Genomic DNA, 26,524 nt, shown 5'->3' with positions numbered 1-26,524 from the left:
TGTTTTTCTGACCAGTTAATTGTTGCTGCTCCGTTAAGTGATTAATTCACTTGTAATAATGTTCATTGAATTTAGTTTAAATTGAACCTTGACTCAACTGTACATTATGTAAATAACTAATTTGTAATAAACTAATATTAAAGGTAATTTTTTTGTATTTGTTCTGCTCCTCTCTCCTTTGTTTGTCACCTCTCGTCAGTCATTACAGCCCAATTGCTTGTTTATTTTAAAGAACCTGTAGATCTCGAGAGGCGAGATCGTAATACTGGCGACCTTAGGCCAGGGTTGGTTCTGTTTTGGCTGGCGGGGTGTAGCAGCATCGGGAGAGTATTTTGTTTGTAAAAAAAAAAAAATTTTTATTGAATTTTTTTTTTCTGTTAGGTGGGGAGGTGTTAGGAACAATCGTTTGTCGATTGTTCCCTTAGTGGGTTGTTGCCTCCTTTTGTTGTTTTTGTGTTTTTCTTGCTGGCGAACTGTCGTCTTGTGAATGGCGTCAGACTTCGTCAGTCAGGTTCGTAACAGCAACCAGTCAGGTTCGTAGCAGCAACGAGTCAGGTTCTGGAGGGCGAAACGACTGATGGTCCAAGGTAGCAGCAGCAGGTATCCGTACCTGCGAGTCAGGTCCTGGCAGCAGAGCAGCGGAGAGTTTGTTGAGGACGAGATGGTTGCCGTGTCGGCTCTGTCTTGGTCGTAATTGAAGGAGGACGTCAGTACGTTTCTTTGGAGGACGAGATGGTTGCCGTGTCGGCTCTGTCGTGGTCGTCGGTACTGGAGGAGGACGTCAGCACTGTGCTTGAGGACGAGATGGTTGTCGTGTCGGCTCTGTCGGAGTTGTCCTGCAGTGTTCCTGTTAAGCAGCTTGAGGGTGTTTCGACGGCTCTATTGAGTTTGTCTGGTGATGCTGTCCAGAGTTATGCAGTTTTGGTGTTATGTTATGATTATTAATTTTTGCTGCTATATTGGTATGAATAACTGTATTTTGGTAACTGACTCATTTGATTATGCTTATGGTTTTGGTAATTTATTTTGATTTGATCATTTATTGTTCTGGCTTTTATTTTGCTCTGTTCTGAATTTATGTAATGTAATTATTGTGCTGGTCATTTGTTATTGTGCTGCTAATGTTTGTTTTTGACTCGTCATAATGTTTTTCTGACCAGTTAATTGTTGCTGCTCCCGTTAAGTGATTAATTCACTTGTAATAATGTTCATTGAATTTAGTTTAAATTGAACCTTGACTCAACTGTACATTATGTAAATAACTAATTTGTAATAAACTAATATTAAGGTAATTTTTTTGTATTTGTTCTGCTCCTCTCTCCTTTGTTTGTCACCTCTCGTCAGTCATTACAGCCCAATTGCTTGTTTATTTTAAAGAACCTGTAGATCTCGAGAGGCGAGATCGTAATATTGGCGACCTTAGGCCAGGGTTGGTTCTGTTTTGGCTGGCGGGGGTGTGGCAGCATCGGGGGAGAGTATTTTGTCTGTAAAAAAAAAAAATTTTTATTGAATTTTTTTCTGTTAGGTGGGAGGTGTTAGGAACAATCGTTTGTCGATTGTTCCCTTTAGTGGGTTGTTGCCTCCTTTTTGTTGTTTTGTGTTTTTCTTGCTGGCGAACTGTCGTCTTGTGAATGGCGTCAGACTTCGTCAGTCAGGTTCGTAGCAGCAACAAGTCAGGTTCGTAGCAGCAACGAATTTGGTCCAAGGTAGCAGCAGCAGGTATCCGTACCTGCGAGTCAGGTCCTGGCAGCAGAGCAGCGGAGAGTTTGTTGAGGACGAGATGGTTGCCGTGTCGGCTCTGTCTTGGTCGTAATTGAAGGAGGACGTCAGTACGTTTCTTGGAGGACGAGATGGTTGCCGTGTCGGCTCTGTCGTGTCGTCGGTACTGGAGGAGGGACGTCAGCACTGTGCTTGAGGACGAGATGGTTGTCGTGTCGGCTCTGTCGGAGTTGTCCTGCAGTGTTCCTGTTAAGCAGCTTGAGGGTGTTTCGACAGCTCTATTGAGTTTGTCTGGTGATGCTGTCCAGAGTTATGCAGTTTTGGTGTTATGTTATGATTATTAATTTTTGCTGCTATATTGGTATGAATAACTGTATTTTGGTAACTGACTCATTTGATTATGCTTATGGTTTTGGTAATTTATTTTGATTTGATCATTTATTGTTCTGGCTTTTATTTTGCTCTGTTCTGAATTTATGTAATGTAATTATTGTGCTGGTCACTTGTTATTGTGCTGCTAATGTTTGTTTTTGACTCGTCATAATGTTTTTCTGACCAGTTAATTGTTGCTGCTCCCGTTAAGTGATTAATTCACTTGTAATAATGTTCATTGAATTTAGTTTAAATTGAACCTTGACTCAACTGTACATTATGTAAATAACTAATTTGTAATAAACTAATATTAAGGTAATTTTTTTGTATTTGTTCTGCTCCTCTCTCCTTTGTTTGTCACCTCTCGTCAGTCATTACAGCCCAATTGCTTGTTTATTTTAAAGAACCTGTAGATCTCGAGAGGCGAGATCGTAATAGGATCTTTGTTCAAAAAAGTTTTACGAAGAGGGGAAATAATATAATTTTATTAAATGTTTGTTTTTAAAATAAATATATACCATTGTATACAATACCTGTAAAATCTTTTATGACTTGAAATGAAATTCGTATTATTTTACTGAAGCAATTATTTACTTGAATACATGATAAAATAAACCTATTTATGACTTGAAATGAAATTCGTATTATTTTACTGAAGCAATTATTTACTTGAATACATGATAAAATAAACCTATTTCCCATCATGTTCAACGATATCCATTAATGATTTAGTATAGTTTTTCGTCTAAGAATTCTGTTATCTTTTTTTCGAGCGCTACAAAATTACCATATCATGCGCAGTATAGTACGTACTCAAGTTGCAACAAACAAACGGATTACAAAAATATTATTTTTTTTATTCATTATTATCATTATTATTATGCGATCTTATTCACTTGGAGAAATACATCGAAGACAGTTACTTGAACACATTTTAAAAGTGTTTTTTCATCCGTATAAAAAGACATTGACATCCAGGTCAAAACTTCGGGAATTCTAAATGGAATGAGCGGCGGAAAATGGCCAGTAATTTGGGGTCCAATAAATAATGAGAGTCTGTTTTTCTCCTCTCGTTTCTTTTTCGGCGTGCTTTTGGTAAAAGGTTACGTCGGATTTGCTACATTTTCTGACAAAGGATCATCCTTTATGTCTCTTTTCACGGTGCGAGATAAAGCATTTTGCCAATTTAGACGGACGTAGATTTTGTATTTCTTTTGATGTACAGGAAGAGCAAAAATATTAATGGTATTGATTTTTCTAACTCTTTCAGTTTCTCTTAATTCTATCGTTTTGCAAATTAAAATTGAAATTATTATAATATTTATGTAGGTAAACAGTATTCCTTTGTCTTTGATCGATCAACTATAGAGATCAAAAGAGTTTTAGAAGTGGCAAGGAAACAAGAAAGATTCATTTTCATTTACAGGCCGTTTGCTCTAGATGACCTGCTAACGTCTCAGCTGTAAGTACTGTACGTTCCTTTTTGTCAGGTATTCCCATGTCACTTTTATAATATTCTCCTTGTATTTAACCAAAACACTGTGTTTCACTTTGTCAAAAGATAATAAAACCAATAATTTTATTTTTTATTAATCCAAATTTAAAACCAAGGGCTCCACAATTAAAACCCATGGGCTATGGGCATTAGTAATTTTTTCCTTTCCGACTTAGGAATTATGGAAACGAAATCACTGTTTTATCTAGACCGTGGATTAAATCATGACTGTCATTCGAACTGTACACCAGTGGAAAAGGAGAACCCTAGCATTGTTTGTTATGGCAAACGGAGCTAATATCTTTGCAGATACACTCTTACTTTTTCTCCCAAGACATAAACGGCACACACACGCACTCGCGAGGTCCGAAGTACGGTGAGATATCTTCCATTTATTTCAATTATTTTTTTTTTTTAATATCTGACCATCATCCAACTTTCCCTTCTCTACAAAGGGTTTCTTGAACTTTTACCAAATACTGACCGTCTGAACTATCATAACAGGGGTCAGTGACCCCATTAATCTAAAGTTAAATATAGAATGAATATGAAGCCATAACGATATAAAATCTTATTACAACGGATAAACTCTGTAATTGCAATCGTGATAAATTTATTTTCAAGTTAATCCTATCTTCATAATCAGAGCACTTTATACATCAAAGGATTAAAAAAGAACTGGCTCAGAAATAAAGCCTTACGACTCTTATTTCAAACCCCAAATTAATAACCCCAAGTCTCTGTATTTCATTACAATAAAATAAGTCCAGTTAGCCAAACAGAGAAAAAAAAAGAAAGAAGAGGTTCCAAAACGTCCTGGAATTTTATGGAAAAAGCGATGGGAGATAGCGCCAGACACACATGCACACATACACAGACACACACTCACACACACAAAGAACAAGGGAAGCATAAAACTGAAAGTCTTACCAAAGAGACCAGAGCTGCGTCAGCCGTTAATCTAAACGTACCCAGAAATTTTTCGATTCTCACTTCTACCAATTTCTTTTATGCTATGCCTCGACGATTTTGACTTAAGGCTCATCAATTAGCTCACTCTCGTAGAAAACGGAAAGTCATCAACTCTCTCTCTCTCTCTTTACTAAATATCTTAAGCTTTGTAAGTGATTGTAATTTACAATGCTTCAATTCTGTATACAAATATACACTAAAATCATACAAGGATGTAGGGACACATACCTTAAAAAAAAAACCCTCTCTCTCTCTCTCTCTCTCATATACACATACACATATACATACATGTGTACACACATGTGTGTGTATACACACACACACATATATATATATATATATATAATATATATATATATATATATATATATATATATATATATATATATATATATATATACATAGAGAGAGAGAGAGAGAGAGAGAGAGAGAGAGAGAGAGAGAGAGAGAGAGAGAGAGAGAGAGAGTCTCCATCGATACCTTGGAGATATGTTCTGGTATAAACATGAAAAAGAACAAAATGAATGAATTACCAACCTTCATCATTGTTACGGGGGTAAAAAATAATCACATGGAAATATCATTATTTGAATAAGAGAAAATCTTCTGCGTGTATGCATGTATGTATGTATGCATGTATATCTATAATACATATATATATATATATATATATATATATATATATATATATATATATATATATATAAATATAGTGTTAAAAAATGTTTCACTTTTTCAGTAAACTGGGGATATTTTTCGATGATATCCATTGGCGTTCTCTACCATCAGATATTTCAGCCAGAAACTTAAGAAATCAGAAAAGTTTTGATGGCGAACACTAGGGCGAAGTCATAATTTCACTCCTGGCATACGTTATTCAATAAGGTTTTTTTATTAAGAAAAGATGACTTACAGAGAACATTTACAATTTTTCATATATTAATATTTACATATGACTTTTTTTTTTACCTCCGTAGCAATGGTGAAAGTTGGTAATTCATTCACCCGTGCTCTTTTTTTCAGTTATGGTATAAGCATAAAAAAGAGAGCGGGTAAATGAATTACCAGCTTTCATCATTGTTACGGAGGTCAGAAAAGGTCATATGGAAATATTATATGAAAAAGTGAAAATGTTCACTGTAAGTCATTTTCTTCTTAATAAAAAAAATCTTATTGAAGAAGATATGTCAGGAGTGAAATTATGATTCCGCCATAGTGTTCGCCATCAAAACTTTTCTGATTTGTAATGGTTCTGGTTGAAATATCTGATGGTAGAGGACGCCAATGGACATCATCGAAAAATATCCCCAGTTTAGTGGAAAAGTGGATAATTTCTTGAATTATGTTTTTTTTTCATTATATAAATTATATGTGTGTATGTATGTATGTATGTATGTATGTATGTGTATGTATGTATATATATACATACATATATATATACATATATATATATATATATATATATATATATATATATATATATATATATATATATATATATATATATATATATATATAGGGATAACAGACTAATAGATTGAATAGATAATGTAACCGACGAAAAATGTCTTATTCACTGCAACCCCAAGTTCATTCCATTTGAAAAGGAATTTTCTCGAAACACAAAGGAATGAGCTTTATATAAGAAAAAGTTCATGTCCGCAGGTCACTGGCTAATAATGCCTCCTTTTTGTGTTTTTTTCAATTAGGAAGAAAAATTGGTTGCCTGGGGCTGAATAAAATGATAAGGCAATGAAAAAAATTAAATGATTTATTTGTTACTGCAAGTTTATATTCTATCCTTTCTGCCATCGCAGTTAATTTGCTAATTTTCCTTTATCATGATAATTCGGTTATTGCTTATCTATTCAAAAACGGTATAAATGGAAAAATGAACTTTTTTACAAGCTACTGTTATCTGTAACCAAACGTTATTGAGTCTGAGTGTACTAAAGTAAACACATGTAATCAGGAATATATTTCATAAGTAACATGAAAAAATCACGTTCTTATAGTTCATACATACAAAATTTCGAAAAACAGTTCGAAGACAAAATTTTTTCGGAATGAGTAATTTATCGTTAATTCAGGGCATAACCGCCCTATCCGGATAATTTATATATAATGACGAACGTGATTCGTAAGACGGTAAGTCAAGTGTTATGTTGATAAGCAGCGTTTTTACACCTTCAACACATTTCCTTAGTCATCATTGTTTTTCGAGAAATGGTAATAATACTGCAAAAATTAAAAACAGTTTTAACACTCACCATTCTCGAGAAAGTTCCAGCTGTTTTCCGGGGAATTAGTCACAGTTCATCCCAGTATTTTTATTTTTGGACGGCGGCTGTCTGCTTTGTTGTGCCGCCTGCGACAAGCCTGTTGAAGAAATGTACTTGAAAAGTCTTATTTGAGGGGCACTTTTGTGTTATTCAAATCAGGTTCCATAAAGCCTATTAAAACCTTATTAAAAACATAAACGTTTTACGTATTGATGGAAGACCTGGAAAGGAATCTGCCTAAATACCTAGATAAATAATATGTGGAATGTTGTTAAGACTCCGGATAAATATTATTAGCTTTATAAGCTAATGGTAACTGTTTTCATTGAGGTTTCTATATTGAAAGGTAGAAAACAAACAGGGACACTAATGTTTAAGGTATCACTAAACATAAGTTCACCTTTCTCAAAACTTACAAAAAGTTGTTAAAACACTCTAGTTCTTATCACAGCAACTTTGAAAATAGTATTAAAGCTGTAAAATTTGGCATAAAATCATTTGACCAATACTGATATGTGAATTTTTAACCAAGCAGTTCCATCTGTATGCCTATATCAATTAAGCAATCATAACACCCTCTTAAAGTCAAGGTATAATAACTGTAATACGATAATAAACAGTGTATCTATCTGCAATTAACTGAAAGTTTACGACTTTAAGACACACTAAAAGCATTTCAGTAGCTTTATATCTAAATTTAATTCACATATTCTGTTTAACTGCCCATCAAGATTAGAAAAAATAACAAATTTATGTTCACAAATATATTAAGCCTTAAGAATACACAACCATTCCTTGTTTATAAACCATCTATTTCTAGAATTACTAATTCTCAGTGTAGATACTGGTCTTATTTTGAAATCAACATACCACAGGATTGAGTAGTGCATAAACAAGATGCATGAAAGTCCAAAAGTGTTATATATCATTTGACTGTAGCCACATACATCACGTCACTAACCGGAGAGTATTCTTAACTTGATTTAATCTATTTAACAAACTACGTTTATCAGCTATAGTTCAGAGATTGATTCTGTGCGGAGTAACAGGTGTAACAGTATAAGACTGTTTTCTAAAATTCCATTGTGTCCATGTTGACATATGTGGCGCTCTAAGTATGTAACAATCATTCGACCAAGCCAAATCGCTGCTATGTGGAGGTGAACGAATTGGGAGCCACTTCCAAATTCACCATAGGCTTGTAGTGTGTGTGTGTGTGTGTGTGTGTGTGTGTGTGTGTGTGTGTGTGTGTGTGTGTGTGTGTGTATATATATATATATATATATATATATATATATATATATATATATATATATATATATATATACATATTATATATATATATATATATATACTAAATCCTAATTATATAAGAGGTTGAGATATAGAGAGAGAGATATATATATATATATATATATAGAGAGAGAGAATTATATAAGAGGTTGAGAGAGAGAGAGAGAGAGAGAGACATTGTAATCTATAAAAAAAAAATACGTAATGGAATACTACCATATCAGGTTTGAGGGGTAATTAGTGAAAAGACTGCTCAACTGCTTTGGTTCTATTTTAATCACTGAAAGCTCTTGTGCTAATGGCTGCTGATGCTAAAGGGGACAATGGAAATAATTTTATCTTTATTTTTAAAACCTACGGAGAAAACCACGCTGTTAACTACAAAATTGATGGACAGGTATTCGTATGTTATACATTTATTAGTCAGGTATGAACAATTTCACTTATTATTAACATTTCTGAATACGTGGTTAAATCCATCAGAGAATAATGATTTTTATGTGTTCCAGCAAATATGTAACAAAAACTCAAATAACGAATATGAATTGGGAGGCATAGATTCCTACAAACCTCTAACTCAATTAATTATTAATTTCAATAAAGGACACACTATGTTCCCGTAGCAATCCGTATCAGAAGGAAGAGAACGATGACACTTGCTGGAAGGGATATCCAGTGGAAGCCTCAAAGTCATATTTTGTGTTTGGCATATATCGCTTCATCACAAACATGTCCTCTGGGTTGATTGTCACCAATTAAACTGGGACCTTACGCGTATATCCGGCAGGTACTATATTTATTTTCGAGAGATTTTTGCAGCAGTTAAATCCAAAACATGTGAGAGTTTGGTATTCCTGGTCATTGCGCCGGAGGAATGGACATTCTGTGGCTCAGTTCGTTCTAGGCATAATACTCCATAATAACTAGCGGACTTTTGTAAAGGTCCTCGACAATAAATCCTTCGGGACTTTGAAAGTCAGCTCAGTGGTCTTAAACCAGCTACCACAGCATGGCTATTTTTCCCTATGCTACCAATTTAGATACGGTACGTTTGTAGATGTATCTCTTAAATTGAATGTGCAGTGTTAAGTACAAGTTAGTTAAGGTTGGAATTCAGTGAAATTGGTGTCAGCTGTAAGATATCTAGAAAATATTCAAGCAGCTATAATATTAAGTCTTCGTTACTTAACAGACCTTGTTACTTATCAGAAAGGTTTGACCCCTAAAAGTATTTGTTCAGTTGAGGTGCTACTCTACTCCTAAACATTTGAAATTGAATTTGGCGGGATCAGCGATTGTAAGTTTTCCTATTGAAAGAGAAATTTTAAATGAGACAAACAATACTCTTTATTTGAGATTGCGATACATACTGTGTTTAATACTACTGATAATACGGGAGCGTTCACAGATGAAAATCTAATTCCCATTGATTGAAAACAGGAAGTGAAATATGGTCGTAAAACCAGTTACATAAAAAAACATGAGCAATTCAAATAGCAGTTTTATTTGCTGCTAAATATCTTTTAATCACCCCTCCTTATCTCAGGAAGATACCCCAAAATTAATGAATACCTTGAAAAAACATTTTCTCCAGAATTCCATGATTTCTTAAGTGTTCAAAGCGTAATGATTTTATTTTCTCCTATCAGTTGTCATTGTTTTCGTTTTCTTCCTAGAGGCATTATTCTGAACAGAGATATAACCATTTAGTACATAATCAGAGTTTTGTCTAAACTGATCATTATGACGATTTCCCATACTGAAAAACAGAACCCGCAAATGTCTATACTTAATACTATTTCTATCATAAAAAATAACCAGTAATATGGATTCAGTTGATTATTTTAATATGTTTCACTTTCGCTTTTATTTTCTATCGATAAAGAAACCGATCTCATTTTTGCTTGATAGTACTGTAGCCCTATGTATATGTTATTAAGACATACAGTAGTACTATTATCTTATTAATGGTCTTTTTGTGTAATTAAGTTACTGATATCTTTATGAAGACAATATAGTGGATCTGCGTTTCTTAATCTTCCTCCTGATTCGTTGGAGACATTCAAAATGCAAACGAAGAGGAACTAATAAAATTTTCTCCTGTTATATGGTAAATCTTTTAGATTTACAGGCGTAAAGTTATATACAAAAAAAAAGTAAGTCTTCAGCCCGTATAACCATAAAATCTATTCCTCCGTTTGTTACGATTTTCCTTCCACAGAAATTATTATAATCCGTTATATCAGAATCTTATAATTGATAAATCAAACTGCCTGTTAAATAACGTTGTTGTGTATCCATTGCAGCACTCAAAAGCATTAAAAAAAATCCATGTTAAATTTCATTAAACTGAGATTAGACCGTCACTGTATCAGTAAGGGCTATCTTCAAGAATCTTCTATTAAAAAAATCCCAATTTATATTTTATTTTCATTTATACAGCTATCTGATTAATTTTGCAAACTCATTAAGGGTTTCGCACAGACCTTTAGTCTTTGTTACTTCCAAGAAAAGTAAAAATACCTCAAGAATGCAAACGTTGCTATAGAAAGAAAATCCCAAATACTGAGCCCCTCTTCCTCGCCATATGTCGAAATGCAAATTCTGGTCGCAGGCACGAATTGGAATATCGGGAACCTTGTACCGCCCAGAATTTTTAGTCGTGGCGGAAGGGCAGGAGAGCGGAGGTTACACTCCCCTAGGTCGACCTTCTTCCAGAGTATTGGTTTGCCTGTGACTTATTTAGTAGTCTCAGATTTACCAAAGCCATCTCTGCGCCATTGATTTCCAGATATAACGGTGCCATTGTATTCTATGAAAGAAAAATTATTTGCAGAGAGACCAGGAGCTTTGAAAAGGGCCACTTAAATACATGCAGTTCCTTTGTTTTTGTTGTTGAATTCTCGAGTGTGGGCTTGTAGGAAATTACTGCAAAATTAGTTATTTCTTATATCCAGAATTCTGGCTATAAATCTTGGAAGACTATCTATCCTATGCAATGTAAGAAAAAGTTTGATTTTGTAAATTCTCAGAACTATTACTACTACTGTATGATAAAATATATACAAATATATAATGAGATAATCATGGAAAGACGTTTAGTAAACATAAAAAGCGATAAAATATTCCTTTCAATAAAATATCCTCTATCATATAGTCTGTATTTCCCAGTGTTTAATGAGACTGTCATTCCCCCTTCTCTCTTTATCTGAAATTGCAAATTACGACAGCTTACATACTGACTATTTTTAATGGTCATTAGGTATGCAGTAATAATAATAATAATAATAATAATAATAATAATAATAATAATAAGAAGAAGAAGAAGAAGAAGAAGAAGAAGAAGAAGAAGAAGAAGAAGAAGAAGAAGAAAATTATTTATAATAACACTGCCAAAAAATTGCCTTCTGGCTTAGTTTGCTTGTAATAATAAAGCTTCAGCTACTTCTCGACGTTCATGCAACAGAGCAACATCAAAGACGAACGAGTTCGTCGTTTCCCTTACGAAAGTGAACTTCTTAAGTCATTTTTCTTCAGGGATACACTTTAACTTTTGAAGCTCCTTTGATGTTTATAAGATCTACATTTGCTGACGACTCCGCCAGAAGTAAGTCATCAAAGACCCGTTGCTCAGCACCTTCTTTGGAGACCACTACTTAAGCGTACTTACGTCTCAGGAACCTTTCTTGACACTTATGATTTTTGAGTTGTTGCACCTTCGTTTGCCGTTTACAGTTGAACGATTACTGATTTTTTTTTAATTTTTAACATTTTCTTTGCAAAACGATGTTAATGTCGGTGTACGTTTGTTGTTCAAACTCCCACAAAACACTTGCATAATAAACGACAATTGTATTCAGCGGCATGATTTTTTTATTCTTAATAAATTAATTAAATTAAAAAATTAAATACTTATCAAGTACTCGGTTTCTTTGCCTCTTAAAGATAACACCAAGCCGTAACTATCTTGGATTTTTTGGCAGTGTTTTAAAACAGGAAAGTCGGTAATCATGACGAGGGTTTTCATCATAACTGGGAAAGCGCAAGACAGCATAATATTGATTTTGGAATGACGATATGATCATTCAAGGCAAATGCAGGAATAAATTCCAGGTAGAGATGATAAACAGTTAAAACTAATTTATAGAAGAAGTTGCATGTGAGTACATTAACTTGGAAGAATGGGAATATACATGTTTTACCGCAATTGCTTTGCGCATATTACAACGTACTGGTCATCAATTATATGAATTAATGGTACTGAGGGGAGTGGGCTTTCACGTAAATTTATTGGCGGTGAAAGTTCTTGATACCGAGATTTATCTGATATAACTTACATGAAGTTACTAATTTCATTCTTAAATACATATGTAAGCCATTTCCATTTAAGCGATGCTTACAGCTATCGGGAAGCCGTAATATGCATAGATACCTAATGGTCATATGCAAATGAATGCGATGAACTCTCAACTGCCAAGTAAATTAGATAAGGTAGCACTGATCTTTCTGCAATTCACGTGAATTCATTTAGTAAATGAAGAACCTGGTAACACTCACCCCCGCCCCACCCTCTCTCTCTCTCTCTCTCTCTCTCTCTCTCTCTCTCTCTCTCTCTCTCTCTCTCTCTACTACCGCGTTGATCTGAGGGCACTGTTGTTTGAGGTATAGCTGTTTATTCCCTCATTATTAATGGTCGCAATTTTCAGTAGGCTCGATGAAATTCTACTGCACATGCTTGCTTATCGAAAGTACTACGTAAACGACGGAATTTGTAGATTAGCATCAAGTTATTGTACGAGGGCCTCTGCTCCAAAGACCGAGCATATTTCAGTTTTCTCAGTTAAACTGAAGGACTATCCGTCTGGCATATCTTGCCTTTACAGTAACAGTGCCCCGGCCCACAGTGAACTGCCATTGGCTAATTAATTATCTTACTTTTACATTTACTGGAAATGGCGTTTTAAGGAGGCTTGAAGTTAGGATGTGGCCTGTTTTATCTTATTCCTGGGAATGCATGACCATACAAAAATAAATAAAGGAATATATATAAATAATATATATATATATATATATATATATATATATATATATATATATATATATATATATATATATATATATATATATATATATATATACATATATATATATATATATATATATATATGTATACATGTACATATAAGCTATAAATGTACATACTATAAACATGGAGCATTTAAAAGATGCAGAAAGTCGGTCAATCATTTACTGATAATTTTAGACAAATATAGAATATTTTAGAAAGATATTTTGAAGTTTTTATTTCTGTTAACTGTATTTAGCCAGAGGAAAATGGTGAACCCACATGAACGGATATTTGCTGGTTGTCCTCCAAAATAAAATACAAGAAACTTTTAATTTTCTTTCCTCTTCCCTTGTGGGGCGCTTCTTTGTTCGAGACTTTCACTAACGCTTTCCCCTTTGTGTGGTGGAAGAGGATTTATTGTATAAGTTTTGCAATTGCTCAAAAGAGTTCCTACTTTCTTGTGGAACTTTCTTTCTTCCATTTCATTTTGTTATCTGGAGGCTTTGGGACTATATGAAATTAATTTGCCCTAATTGTGCTCCTTACATGATAATGCCAATGTAATGGCATTTGTGATTCCTAAAGTTCCTCACTGGCCGGGTGGGTATCGTTCTCAGCTAGCACTCTGCTGGTCCCGCGTTCGATTCTCCGATCGGCCAATGAAGAATTAGAGGAATTTATTGCTGGTGATAGAAATTCATTTCTCGTTATGATGTGGTTCGGATTTCACAACAGGCTGTAGGTTCCGTTGCTAGGTAACCAATTGGTTCTTAGCCACGTAAAATAAATCTAATCCTTCAGGCCAGCCCTAGGAAAGCTGTTAATGAGCTCAGTGGTCTGGTTAAACTAAGGTATACTTACTTGTGATTCCTAATGTAAAATTTATATTTTTGTCACAGATTACCTTCCACATTTCTATAAGTACATTTTCTTATTCCCCTGTTTCTGTTCGTCGTCAGTCTATTTCTATCTAACCCTTGAGAATTAAATCACATCTGTCAGTTCTTAGTCTTCATGAAAGATGAGGATTTGAAGCAGGATTCCCACATTTTTATGTGAACTTGGAAAACATTTTTATGTGAACTTCCAAAACCTACAGCTGTCTTGTTTAATAAGTCTGAATGTTACAAAAAAAAAAAAAAAAAAAAAAAAAACTACAAGGTAGTAAAATAGAACATAAGCCTAACAGCAAGAGAACACCGATACTAAAACTAACTGCTGTATTGCACGATGATTATACCAATGTAGTGACAACACCATTAACCCTGGAGGTAATAACAGCATTATTTTTAATCTATGTTAAATTATCAGTGTTTCCTAAAGCAAGCACATGACTTTGCTGAAGTTCATGACGGTTAAATGTTTGAAGTCTACCTCAGCTGTGATATAAACGAGTTGTGAAATCTTACTGTAGCAGTCAAAATATTATGTGATTATGAATACAATTTGGTCCAGTTTAATTTTCCAAAGGAAGTAGTTCTGACATCCCAGTAACCCTATCTACGCCATGCCCAATTATAGGGCCACAGGAGTTATGAAAAGCGGAAGCAATGCCAACAGAAGGCAAGGAACAATCACAGAACTGACTGTACAATCCAAAAAGCCAAACGCTTTGATGGAGATCATAAAACCGCTGAGAGGGGAATAGACTTGAAAGCAATTAATTATTCTTGAACTCAATGTAAGTTCAAAGAGTGGAGACATGATTGTTATTCACTTTCTTCCCATAGTCAATTACCATCTTTCAGATTAGGATAAATAACAAAACACCTAATTCTAATAATGATCTCAGACTTTTAGAGATGTAATATTCTCGACCAGAGTATTTGTGTTTAGTTTGTTTTTTTCTAGAGAAATGTGATATTACAAATGCACAAAAAACCAAGTATTAAAACAGGAGCATTTTGATTCTGTAATTTAATGCATTTTTACAATGAGAAATAAAACAGCATTTTCTCTCACCGGTGAATAAAAATGGCAAGCGACCATTTGGCTAAGAAAGCAACGTAAAACAAAAAGCATCCTTTTAAAGCTTTTCATCCTGTTGTTTTTATTTCATTTGTCTTTTCCAGGTATTTAGAAGCTCTGATATTTTTTTCTGAGTGGGAAGTAACATTTGGATTTTTAAAGACATTTTTTCCTATTTTGGATACATTTTATGAAAGACGTGCAATTTTGTACGATGTAAAGCAGCATTTGAAATTCATAATTGTAGCTTTTCTATTTTTTTCACGTTAAACAGAATACTGTTTTTCACATGTCAAAAAAACTAAACAGCGATTCTTTACAGAACTAAAACCAAACACACTCACGTCTGCTTGGAACAGACTAATAAGTAGCGTTGTAAATTTCAGTAAATCTTTTTTTTATATATAGGTTGCATCCAAAAAGTAATCTGGTACGGGCGTATTTTTACTCTTTTAATTCGCTAAAAAATATATATAAAAACATGGCTGCATATCCAAAAACTAAATTTGCGATTCTGAAGGAATAATCGTAATTTTTGTGCAACGTTCACACTGATTGGAATATCCTAAAACATAACACTCTCCTTATTTATCTAATTAAATTTGATGATCGCAAATTGTTTCTATTACTTACGAAGCAAGAAACACTTGACTTACCATTAAGATGGATAAAACTGAAACATATTAAGGTTTAAAGAAATGATAATAACCTCGTTTCACTGTTCTTGAATTAATTAAATATATAATATATATATATATATATATATATATATATATACACACACACACATATATATATATACATATATATATATATATATATATATATATATATATATATATATATATATATATATATATATATATATTAAGATGGATGGAAAATGAAACATGTTAAGATTTCAAGACAAAATATACATTATATATATATATATATATATATATATATATATATAAATATATATATATATATATATATATATATATATATACAGACACACATATATATGTGTATATATAATGTATACATATATATACTTTATATCAAGAATAAATAAACGATAATTATCGGAGTACCAAAGGTTGTAGAAAGGACGGACCTTAATATCCAGAAGCTTGAGTGTGTGTGTGTGTGTGTGTGCGCGCGCGCGCAACATACGGGTCAATGCCATAGTGTTTACAAGATGTTCGACCCATTTCCTGATGAAGGGATGGATGGGGGATGTCAAAGACAATTATGAGCCATTGCACGTTTACAGCAACGTCAAAACCGATAAAAATAAAAATGGGAGCCCCATCTGCCCAGTACTCCTTTAACGACTTAAATTTGTCATTTAGTTTTCCCTTTTGCCACCAATTAGTGAGCGAATTTGCATTCTCCCAGCCGATCTCTCTCTCTCTCTCTCTCTCTAAGTCTGTGATTCTTTCTGAAGTGGCTCTTTTGTAAGTAATGAAACACTAACTTATAGTCTTGCAAGTAAGATCTTGGCCTTCACCATCCCAAGTAGAAAAGTTTGGAGTGCCGGAGGTTTTTTGCCAGCCTAACTAGGGAAGTTTTAGCAAACTTTCCAAACCTTTTTTGGTCACTTTCACTACGCCCTAGGTATGCAGCCCTGTAGTCTTGAACAAAAAAAATTTTATTATTATTATTATTATTATTATTATTATTATTATTATTATTATTATTATTATTATTGTCAGGATTCACACCGAACAAGTCGAAAAGTCAATATAATGGGAAAGATTTATATATCCTTTTTTTAATAAAGCCTTTTGACCTTCATTTCCCGTAAAAGAAAGCGAAACAGGATTATACATCGGATGTCTGTTGCACATCATGTTGCGCATAAACTATGCAAAAAAAAAAAAAAATTATCATCATCACTCCCTCGCTTAATGTCAAGAGTCTCAGAAGCCCTTCGTAATATTTCAAAGCCTAATCCAAAATGAACTGGTTGGAACGCGAGCTTTTAAGAAAAGGAATTAGAGAATTTCTCTAGCTGGAGCATTTTCATTTATTTCAACCTTCCTCCGGATCTCCAAGTGTCCCATTCCATTTCATCTTAACGTCCATCACACGAGAATCATTTCTCCGTTGATGTAATTTCCTTATTTCTTCTAGAGTGACTTCAGAGACTTAATTTAATCTTCAACGTGAGAGTTGAAACTGTTATGGATCTTGTGTGACATTGTCACCTGTGAATTGACTGTTCAGTGAAGGGAGAAATTTTAAGCTTTTGAATTTCACTCTTCTTTTTCAGGTCTTTGCTTGACACGCTGCTGACATTTTTGGACTTCTCTGTGACTCTTTTGACTTGAACTCATCTGGCTAACTGGCATTTATCGACGGTAAAATAATGTTATAAGATTTTCGGGACTTGGAAACCCGTCTGCGAACTGCTACCCAAATAATTGAATCTCATTAATTTCTATAAAAATTATTAGAGAAATTGGATATGGTTAAAATCCTTAAACCATACGCATTTTGAACAAAGGGAGAAAATAAGTCAAAGCATTCATTACTCCCACCTGAAGACAATCAGGAAGATATGAATAAAATTTTCCCTAACTGCCACTAAGTTTATTTTTTTATTTTTGTCTCTCGTACATTAAGTTCGAAGCTCAAAAAGGATGAACTTGGATAAAACGAAGGGTTCTCCGTATTTCCTTTTGAAGAGATTAAGCGTAAAAGAAAAAGGTTGTTGACTTCCGTTTCGAATAAGGGAGTACATTAGCTAAATCAGGGTTGGTATAACGTTCAGAAATGGCGTGGTACTTGATTGATGTGCCGAGGTTCTATGTTGTATTTCTTTAAGAGAGAGAGAGAGAGAGAGAGAGAGAGAGAGAGAGAGAGATGATAGTAAGGTGCGCAATATAAAGTCATGGTAATTCACAGTATAAAAGAACTATAGTTTTGAGATGAGATAAAAAATGGAATTATATAAGAAAGGTAAATTTTATACAGATTCTTAACAGAAGGCAAACAATTGTTGTTCAACCAGGATCTTTGATCTCGCAGCCGAAATAAAAGAGGCTGCTGTCCTCTGTATTGGAAAGTCAATGAAAATTACAAAAGTATAAAAGAAGAGAAAATGTGGTAGAATTCCCCAAAAGACTATTAGTTTTACAACACTGACTTCAACCAGTTCACGACATGGAGGCAACAGTGACCAGCAGTTAGTAACACACTTGTTACATGTGTGGTTTCTTGTTCAGCACGGTGTAACATTGCTGGTTTCAAAAAAGATATATATATTTATAAATTTCGCTCAATCTTTCCGTGTATTCTCTGGCTATACAAGACACCAGATATTTTTTTTTTTATTTCTGTCTCCGTCTGTAACTTGCATATTAATTCCTAATGTTCAATATTAATTCCTAATGTTCAACAACTTTCTTTTTACCAGTGGTTTTTCTGAATTGGAGATGAAATACTCTTGTTTCATTTGGAAGTGCTGAGAATAATTTACTTCTCTGAAGCTACATTAAAAGGTACTTGCAGTTGCCTTATTCGTTTTTTTGTTTATTTATAAAAAAAAATTTTGTAATTATCATTATTATTATTTGTAACTGGTTTCATATATTTCCAGATTGTTTTAAATCAAAATTTAATAATGTTTCTATTTTGCTCCTTATTTCCCAAATCATACTATTCTGTGAAAGGTTGCTTGACAAGTTTATAACATTTAGCCTATGGATATTTAATATCATCAGTTATAATAATAACAATTATGCTAATTTGCATTTATCGATGCCTTTTTAAGTTTACGCTTTCATCATGTAAATTTAAACGGCGACTTTGTTTTATCAATAAGTACCAATCTTTATCATCAATCCTGGCTTCTCTTTACTATGTTCAAACATGAATGTTATAAATAAAAATTTGGCAATATGCTATAATACATCGTTAATTACTGAAAATTTTCGCCAAATAACCTAATTACCGTAACAGTTTCACTGATTCATAATTTAATAAAAGTCAGATTTTACCAAACGGTATAACAAAAAGCCTCTCATCAAAATTACAAAAAAAGATCATTTAAATCAATAATCATTCCCGAGTTGGTGATGATGCCAGTTACAACGAAAGATATCCTCTTGTCATGAAGGGGAATTCAGGAAAAAATATTCCCTCACCCGGTAAAAATGGTTCCCCATAACCCCTTCATTACACGTAAACACATGGAACTTATTTAGGATAATTTATGCGGCAATAACATTAGACCCTAGGTCAAAGCATTGGAGGTCTGTGGGGTCATTCCCCAAGTTAAGAGGTTCCTAAAGAAATGTGGGACTCATAAACAGAAAAAGAAAACTAGTACTCTTATGTAACGAAGCCTTCTGAGATTTCTTAAACAGAAACATACTGTTTGTATCAATGTACAGTGATATATTTGCATGTTGGCTTTCAAGAGGATTTAAAAACATTTTAATTATAATAATCTGGTTCCCTTGTGTTACTGAAGGCGTATGTTTATATTGTTATAGGATTTAAGCGAATTTTGGTTTGAAGCATTACCTTCCGCGGAAAATTTAAAGGTGATTTTGTGATAAACGGACGGATAAACTTGGAGAGAGAGAGAGAGAGAGAGAGAGAGAGAGAGAGAGAGAGAGAGAGAGAGAGAGAGAGAGAAGGAATGCAAATATTTCTGAAAGTAATAGACTTAAAAAAGCGTCATTACCATAAAATACAGCTTAGTAGCGTCTCTCTCCCTTTCCATTGACTAGGGCTGCCTCTTTCAAGATTAAAAAATATTCTTCATCTCCTGGTTTATGATTCTCTCCATATATTTCCCCAGGAACTTGACTCAAAAACTCTGTTCAGTGTCCAAAGCTCTATTTGCTTATTTCTCCCTAAGTTAATTGTAAAAGAATCAATGAGAAACGTGAGTTTAATTTTTTAATATTCCAAAAAGGCTACTGAAATATGACGCCAGGTCGGAAAATAAATATATGGCGATAGAGAAAAGGAACAACGGAGCTTAGCGTTTATTCATGGAGATGGCTTGTTGCAAGTCAGAGAAAACTTAGCTGGAAAGAAAGTTCCATCCAACCCTTCTTCACTCCCTCCTACTCACTCACCCTTGCGCATGTCTAAGCCTCCTCAGTCTCGACTCTCTTACCATTACCATTCCGGATCGTCTCCTAATTTCTTCATTTTCCAGCCACTCAATTATGGAAATCCTCAAAATCCACCCTACCATCTTCATTCCTATTTGCTCCAGCTTTTGTTCACATTATATATATATATATATATATATATATATATATATATATATATATATATATATATATATATATATATATGTGTGTGTGTGTGTGTGTGTGTGTGTGTGTATATATGTACACACACATATATATATGTGTGTGTATTTGTATGTGTATACATATATTGGGTGCTTCTTTGCGTTATGAGATATAAAGGGATAACCACCAGATATGACAGATAATGTAACCGACGAAAAATTGTCTTATTTGTCGAGATCTGAAGCCCTGCCCTGGCATTTGAAATGGCATATTCTCGGGAAACAAAGGACTGGGTTTTCTATAAGAAAAAGTTCCATGTCCGCAGGTCATCGGCTAATAATGCCACCTTTTTATATTGCTTTTCAACTGGATGCCTGTAGCTATATTTTGTAAATAAAAACGGTAATGAAAAAGCAGTTATAACATTTTTTATCAGTTGCTGAAAGATGATTCCACTGTTGAGTTTATATTCTCTCGTTTCTGCAGTCGTGGCTAATTTGCTATTTCGTTTTTGTCATGATATTTCGGTTATGGATTATTCATTTAAAAACGATACGGATGGAAGATAAGCGCATTTACAGGTACAAAATGTCCATCTGACCAAAATTTATTAGTCTTCCTGCACATAATTAAACACATGTAATCAGGCATTTATTTTATAATCAAAAGGGGAATATCACGCTCTTTAAAGTTCGTGCAGATAAAATTTCTAGAAAAAAGTTCGAAGATAATAATTACTGGAAATAAATAATTTATCGGTTATAAAAGTTATTATGTAAAAAACTGATGACCAAGATTCGTAATGACAGTAATCGAAGTGCTTTAGTGATAAACAATATTAATCACATTAATCATTATAGTATTTGAAACATGGTAATAATAACATAAAGTGATGATAACTGTTTAACACTCACCATTCTCAGAGAATGTTTCGGCTGTCTTCCGGAGAATTAATCGTAATTCATCACATTATTCTTGGCCAGCAGTTATCAGCTTTGATCTACCGCGGAAGTGAAGCCTGTTGAAGAAATATATTTGATAAAGTCTTCTCTGATGGGTACTTCTATGTTATTCAAATCAGATATCAAAAAGCTCATTAAATCCTGTTGAAAATATATTAACTTGTTGGATACTGATGGAAAAACGGGAAAGGAATATGATTAAATATCAAGAAGGGTAATAGTTGTATGTTATAGTGGTGTGTTGTCTAAATCTGCCATCATTCAACGGTGACTGTTTTAACAGAGGTTTATAAAACTGAAATGCAGGAAAATATCTTTCAATACTCTAGTGTACAGGGCATCACTAAACATAAGTTTTTGTTTCTCATAACTATTGCAAAACTAAAGTTAAATACACAACTACTTTTTAATATAGTTTCATTCCTTTACTTTCCACAATGGTATTAAAATTGTAAAAATAAATAAAGCTACTTTGTCTAATATCGACATGATGATTCTTAGCCATGCAGTTCCATCTATACCATTTAACAATCATAAAGTGAAGGTATAATTATTGAAGTTTAATAATTAATCGCGAACTCACACTGAATCAACTGACTGTCGACAGACTATTAGACACATTAGAAGCATTTCAGAAGTTATAAGTCTAAATTAAATCAAAACATGTATGTTGTATATCCGTCAGTCAAGATCAGGAAAACAAGAAATTCAAGCTGATACAGAAATTACACCTTAAGTGTACACAACCTGCAATCACAATGGCAGTGAAGTGGTTCATACACAAGATGCAAGCAAGTCCAAAAGTCCTACGATCATAGAAGTAGCCAAATTCACCTCATCACTAACTTGAGAGTAATAAGTTAGTAAATACAAAGGGTATTTTACAATGGTTCAAGAATACACTTATTTCAGCTTATCAGTAACTTATTATCCTAGACTTTTCAGCTACAGTCCCGAGATTGCTATGCGTGGGTCAGCAGCAGTAACAGCTTAAGACTGGTTCCTGAAATTCCATTTTGGGGTGTTTTGTTCTATTTAAAGCACAAGTAACGTAGCCGTTTGTCGACTTTGTTAAGTTTAAGTCGCTGATAGGCTGGAGGTCACTTCAAACTCGCAACAGACTTTATATGTACATACATACACATACATACGCACACATACATACAATATATTATAGAAATCATCAACACACAATCACGTGTGGAACAGAAATAAATTTCTGACTCACGTCGGGATCGAACCCAGGTCTCTCAGGTGGAAAGCAAGGGCGTTACCCACTGGGCCATACAAGTCTAAAGAAGTTGGAACCTGAGAGCAACTGCACCAAGGAATTACCTGGGCAAGCTAACTGCTTGCATACCAGCGAGTTTTCCCAACTTCCCCGACTCAGCAATGACCCAATAGACAACATTTCATTCGAATTATCCCTTCTGAGTGAATAAGATAGAAATCATCAACACACAATCACGTGTGGAACATAAATTTCTGACTCATCGGGATCATATCTCAGGTGGAAAGCAAGGGCGTTACCCACTGGGCCAAATCTAAAAGAAGTTGGAACCTGAGAGATTTATATATATAATATATATATATATATATATATATATATATATATATATATATATATACATACTTTCGAAATAAGAGATTTTCATTAAAAGTGCAAAGAGAGAGAGAGAGAGAGAGAGAGAGAGAGAGAGAGAGAGAGAGAGAGGCTGCCATTTCTAAAGAACTGTTTAATGACATGCTTACATATTAAGTTTCAGGTGTAATTACTGAAGAGCCTGCTTTAATTAATAGGGCATTTTTAATGAGTGAAAGCTCAGCTGGCAATGTAAAGGGGGACAACGGCATTTATTCGTCTTGTATAAACGCTTCACTCATAATAAAAGTTTCTTAATCGTTATTACGGCAATCTGATAATACTGATTTTTATGCAGTTTGACCATATGTGTAAAAAGTTAAACTTTAAAGCAAAGAATACCAAATGGGAAGTGCTGATTTCTACAAGACTTTAGATCAATAAATATATTTAAATAAAGGACACTATTTGACCCCATTGCAATCCGTATCAGAAGGAAGAGAACGTTGCCACTTGTTGGAGGGGAAAGTCAGCCAAAAAAAAAAAAAAAAAAACAATCACAGCAAAATTTTGTGTTTGTTAAATATATTTCATCGCAAATACTTCCTTTGAGTTGAATGTCTCCAATATAATTGGGATCATGTTTGCATATCCGGCAATATTTATCTTCCTTTTCGACAGACATCTGTCACAGTTAAATTTTCTGAAATTTGGCTACACATATTTTCTTACAGTTTTGATATATGACAGATTTCACTCTTATGAAACACATTACGGCCTTTATTATGAAACAATCTTATTTCTGCATCATGTTAGGTTGCCAGTTAAGGAATTTTGAACGAAAGCCTATGCTGTCATGTAGCATCAATTCTGAGCATGGCTGTACGTAATTTACAATTCCTAATTTTTGCTCCACAAGCAACGTACATATTATATACAAAGTGCATGGAGACCTAACAAACACAAATCAACTATTAAAACTGGCAAGAGGCCAAACACAAAATAGTAATGAAGCTTTACATTCAAAATTGTGGAAAAAATGCATCAAAGAAACGTTTCAAGGATTTATTACAGCACCTGTGCACTACAAATGAGCGCTGAAGAGCGCAACCTTGGGTATGTGTGTGGGTGTCTGTCTATTATAAATGATATTGTAGGTGACATTCCTACTAAATCAAGTACTCGTGAAAAAGAAAAACCATAAACAAGGTCATCTCTGATACACAAAACACGGAAGAGGAGAGCAAAGCAATAAGGTGATGGAACATATAAAGCAGGAGCTTTTCAAGCTGGCACATGTCAGTGACACTCAGTACCACCTAATATCGAGGATTAAAGGATGTTGATTCCTTGGACAAATGGAGACTAGGTCTGTTGGGGAAAATCCATACTAGATTTAAAAAAGAAAGAAAGTCCACAAGATAACCCTGGGGTGGTTTGGAAAGTCTTTGGTTGGAGAAGAAAGGTAAGCTATAATATGAAAAAATATTTTTTACGCACAGCATAGATTTTTGAACCGCTCAAAATGCTTTTAATATGCAGAATGTGTGTCCAACATAAACTTGTCTTTCTTAAAGGAAAACTAAACAAATAAAATAATCTCCCATAAGTGAGGCGTGTGTGTCTAAAAGTTAGACAAACTTTAAGTTTTTCTCCAAATCAAGATTTTTTGAAGTTTAGCTACATTCAAATGTTTATACAAACAAGGATTTTGAAATTAACTGAGAAAGGTGAAAAGGGTTTCATTCTGCAGGAAATTTTGAAACTTTTTCTGTACTCATATTCATTTTGCTGTCTCTCACATTCAGTGTTGAATTTTCAAAATCGAAAAACTAAAAATTTGAAATTTTAAAAATTTTCAAAAATTAAGATTTCCTACTAATTCTTTTAAATTTATAATGCACATATTTTAAGATGGTGTAATTTCTTTAGAACTAAGCAATAATAATATCTAAAAGTTGAAGTTCAATAAAGTTACTGAACTTAAAATTTTTTTTAGAAATTCATATGAAAAAGTATTTGCCCAAATTAAACCCAATTTTCAGTGGAATCTTGTTTTACCATGCCAAATAACCGCTCAAAATTTCAGCCATCTTATTACAATGTTTCAAGTACTTGAATTCAAAACATGTGAGATTTTGGTATTCCCAGGATACAGTTCCAGAAGAATGTTCATTCTGTAGTTCAGTTCATACTGGCACTGTTAGATATTGAGATGTGTATCTCGGCAGGCATAATACTCCTAACCTTTCGAAATTTAATTTCATGGGATCAGTGATTGTAAATTTTCTCATGCAAAGGGAAATTCTAAATCAGACAAATAATCAACTTGATTTGAGAATATGATGCATCCCATATTTATTATGATTGTTAATACAGGAACATTCACAGATGAAGTCTGCTTCCTCTTTATAGAAAATGTGGTCGTGAAACTAGGGACACGAGAAACAATAATCTAAATATGTTATCTTATAAGTTGATAAATTTTCGCTCATTCTCCCTCCTAATTTCATGAAGATAAATATCTTGTAAAAACAATCTTTCCAAACTTTCCAAGAATCATTAAATGTTCAGAGCATAATGATTTTATTAGCGGTGGGGGATGGAGAGTTGGAATTCTTTTCAAACGTTTCCAAGAACTGTGAAATCTCTCTCCTTGTTATAATCAACTTCGCTGTTTTGTTTTCTATATTTCCTTGAAGTATTATTTTGAACATAGATAAACTTGTATAGTATGTAATCAGGGCTCTATCTCACCTGTTCTTACTCAGATCATTTAAAGTAGCATAAGTTTTGGACATAAAAAAAGGCTTCTAAAATTTTGGGTACTGTTTCACATTTGAAAAGAAATAAAAAATGTCTATACTACATAGCACTTCTTTCTTAAAGATAACTAGTGATATGGATTTACATTCCTTTAATAAATTTCACATTGACCCTACTGTATATCTTTAGTCATTAAAAAAATCAGCCTTAACGTCACTGTGTATCAGTATTAAATCTTTGACGTGTTAATAATTATCAGTTGTATTAAAAGTATCAAGGTTTTTTAAGCAAATATAAAGAGTCTAAGTTTCTTAATCCCCCTTTTTCGCTGGGTACATTAACGAATAGCACCACTTTATAATTATATGAGTCATCTTCTAGATCCACAGATGCAGTCATTCAGCAGAAAAACCTAAAGTCGTTATCCCGTATTAACCGTAATATCTACACCTTCATCAAGATATCCCTAACACAGAAAACAGCGCAATCCAATACGTCAGACTCTTATAGATGACTGAGCAGTCTGTTTGTTAAATGGCAATTTTGGGGTATTAAATCAAGGCTCTCATGAGCATGTGTCTGGAGTAAGTCACTGATTACCTCCTCTTTCCTTTCCTCGAATTTCTTTCTAAACTACTAAAGTAATGTTAGAGAATCATGGTATCATTTTATTTCCATTTAAACAGTTATGTGATTAATAACCCCAGCTCTATGCATTTCACAAAGACCTCTTTACTATTTGTTATTTCTAAGATAAGTAAAATTACCCAGAAATTGCTAGCAGTCGTATAGCAAGAAA

At 33.6% G+C, this 26,524-nt stretch overlaps 1 long non-coding RNA gene across 1 annotated transcript in view; it reads right to left on the bottom strand.

Moving 5' to 3' along the window:
• Window positions 1–6,828: 6,828 nt before the first annotated feature.
• Window positions 6,829–26,524, bottom strand: part of LOC136848803 (uncharacterized) — a 176,804-nt gene continuing 157,108 nt past the window's right edge. The window contains exons 2-3 of the long non-coding RNA XR_010856144.1: window positions 21,330–21,433; window positions 6,829–6,937 (exon numbers count right to left, since the gene is read on the bottom strand). This is a non-coding gene — a long non-coding RNA (uncharacterized lncRNA). The remainder of the gene's footprint in view (window positions 6,938–21,329; window positions 21,434–26,524) is intronic.

Source organism: Macrobrachium rosenbergii, chromosome 19 (genome assembly GCF_040412425.1).
Source record: "Macrobrachium rosenbergii isolate ZJJX-2024 chromosome 19, ASM4041242v1, whole genome shotgun sequence".
NCBI lineage: Eukaryota > Metazoa > Arthropoda > Malacostraca > Decapoda > Palaemonidae > Macrobrachium > Macrobrachium rosenbergii.
Note: the sequence above shows the minus strand (reverse complement) of the source record. Positions and strands in the feature narration are given on the sequence as shown.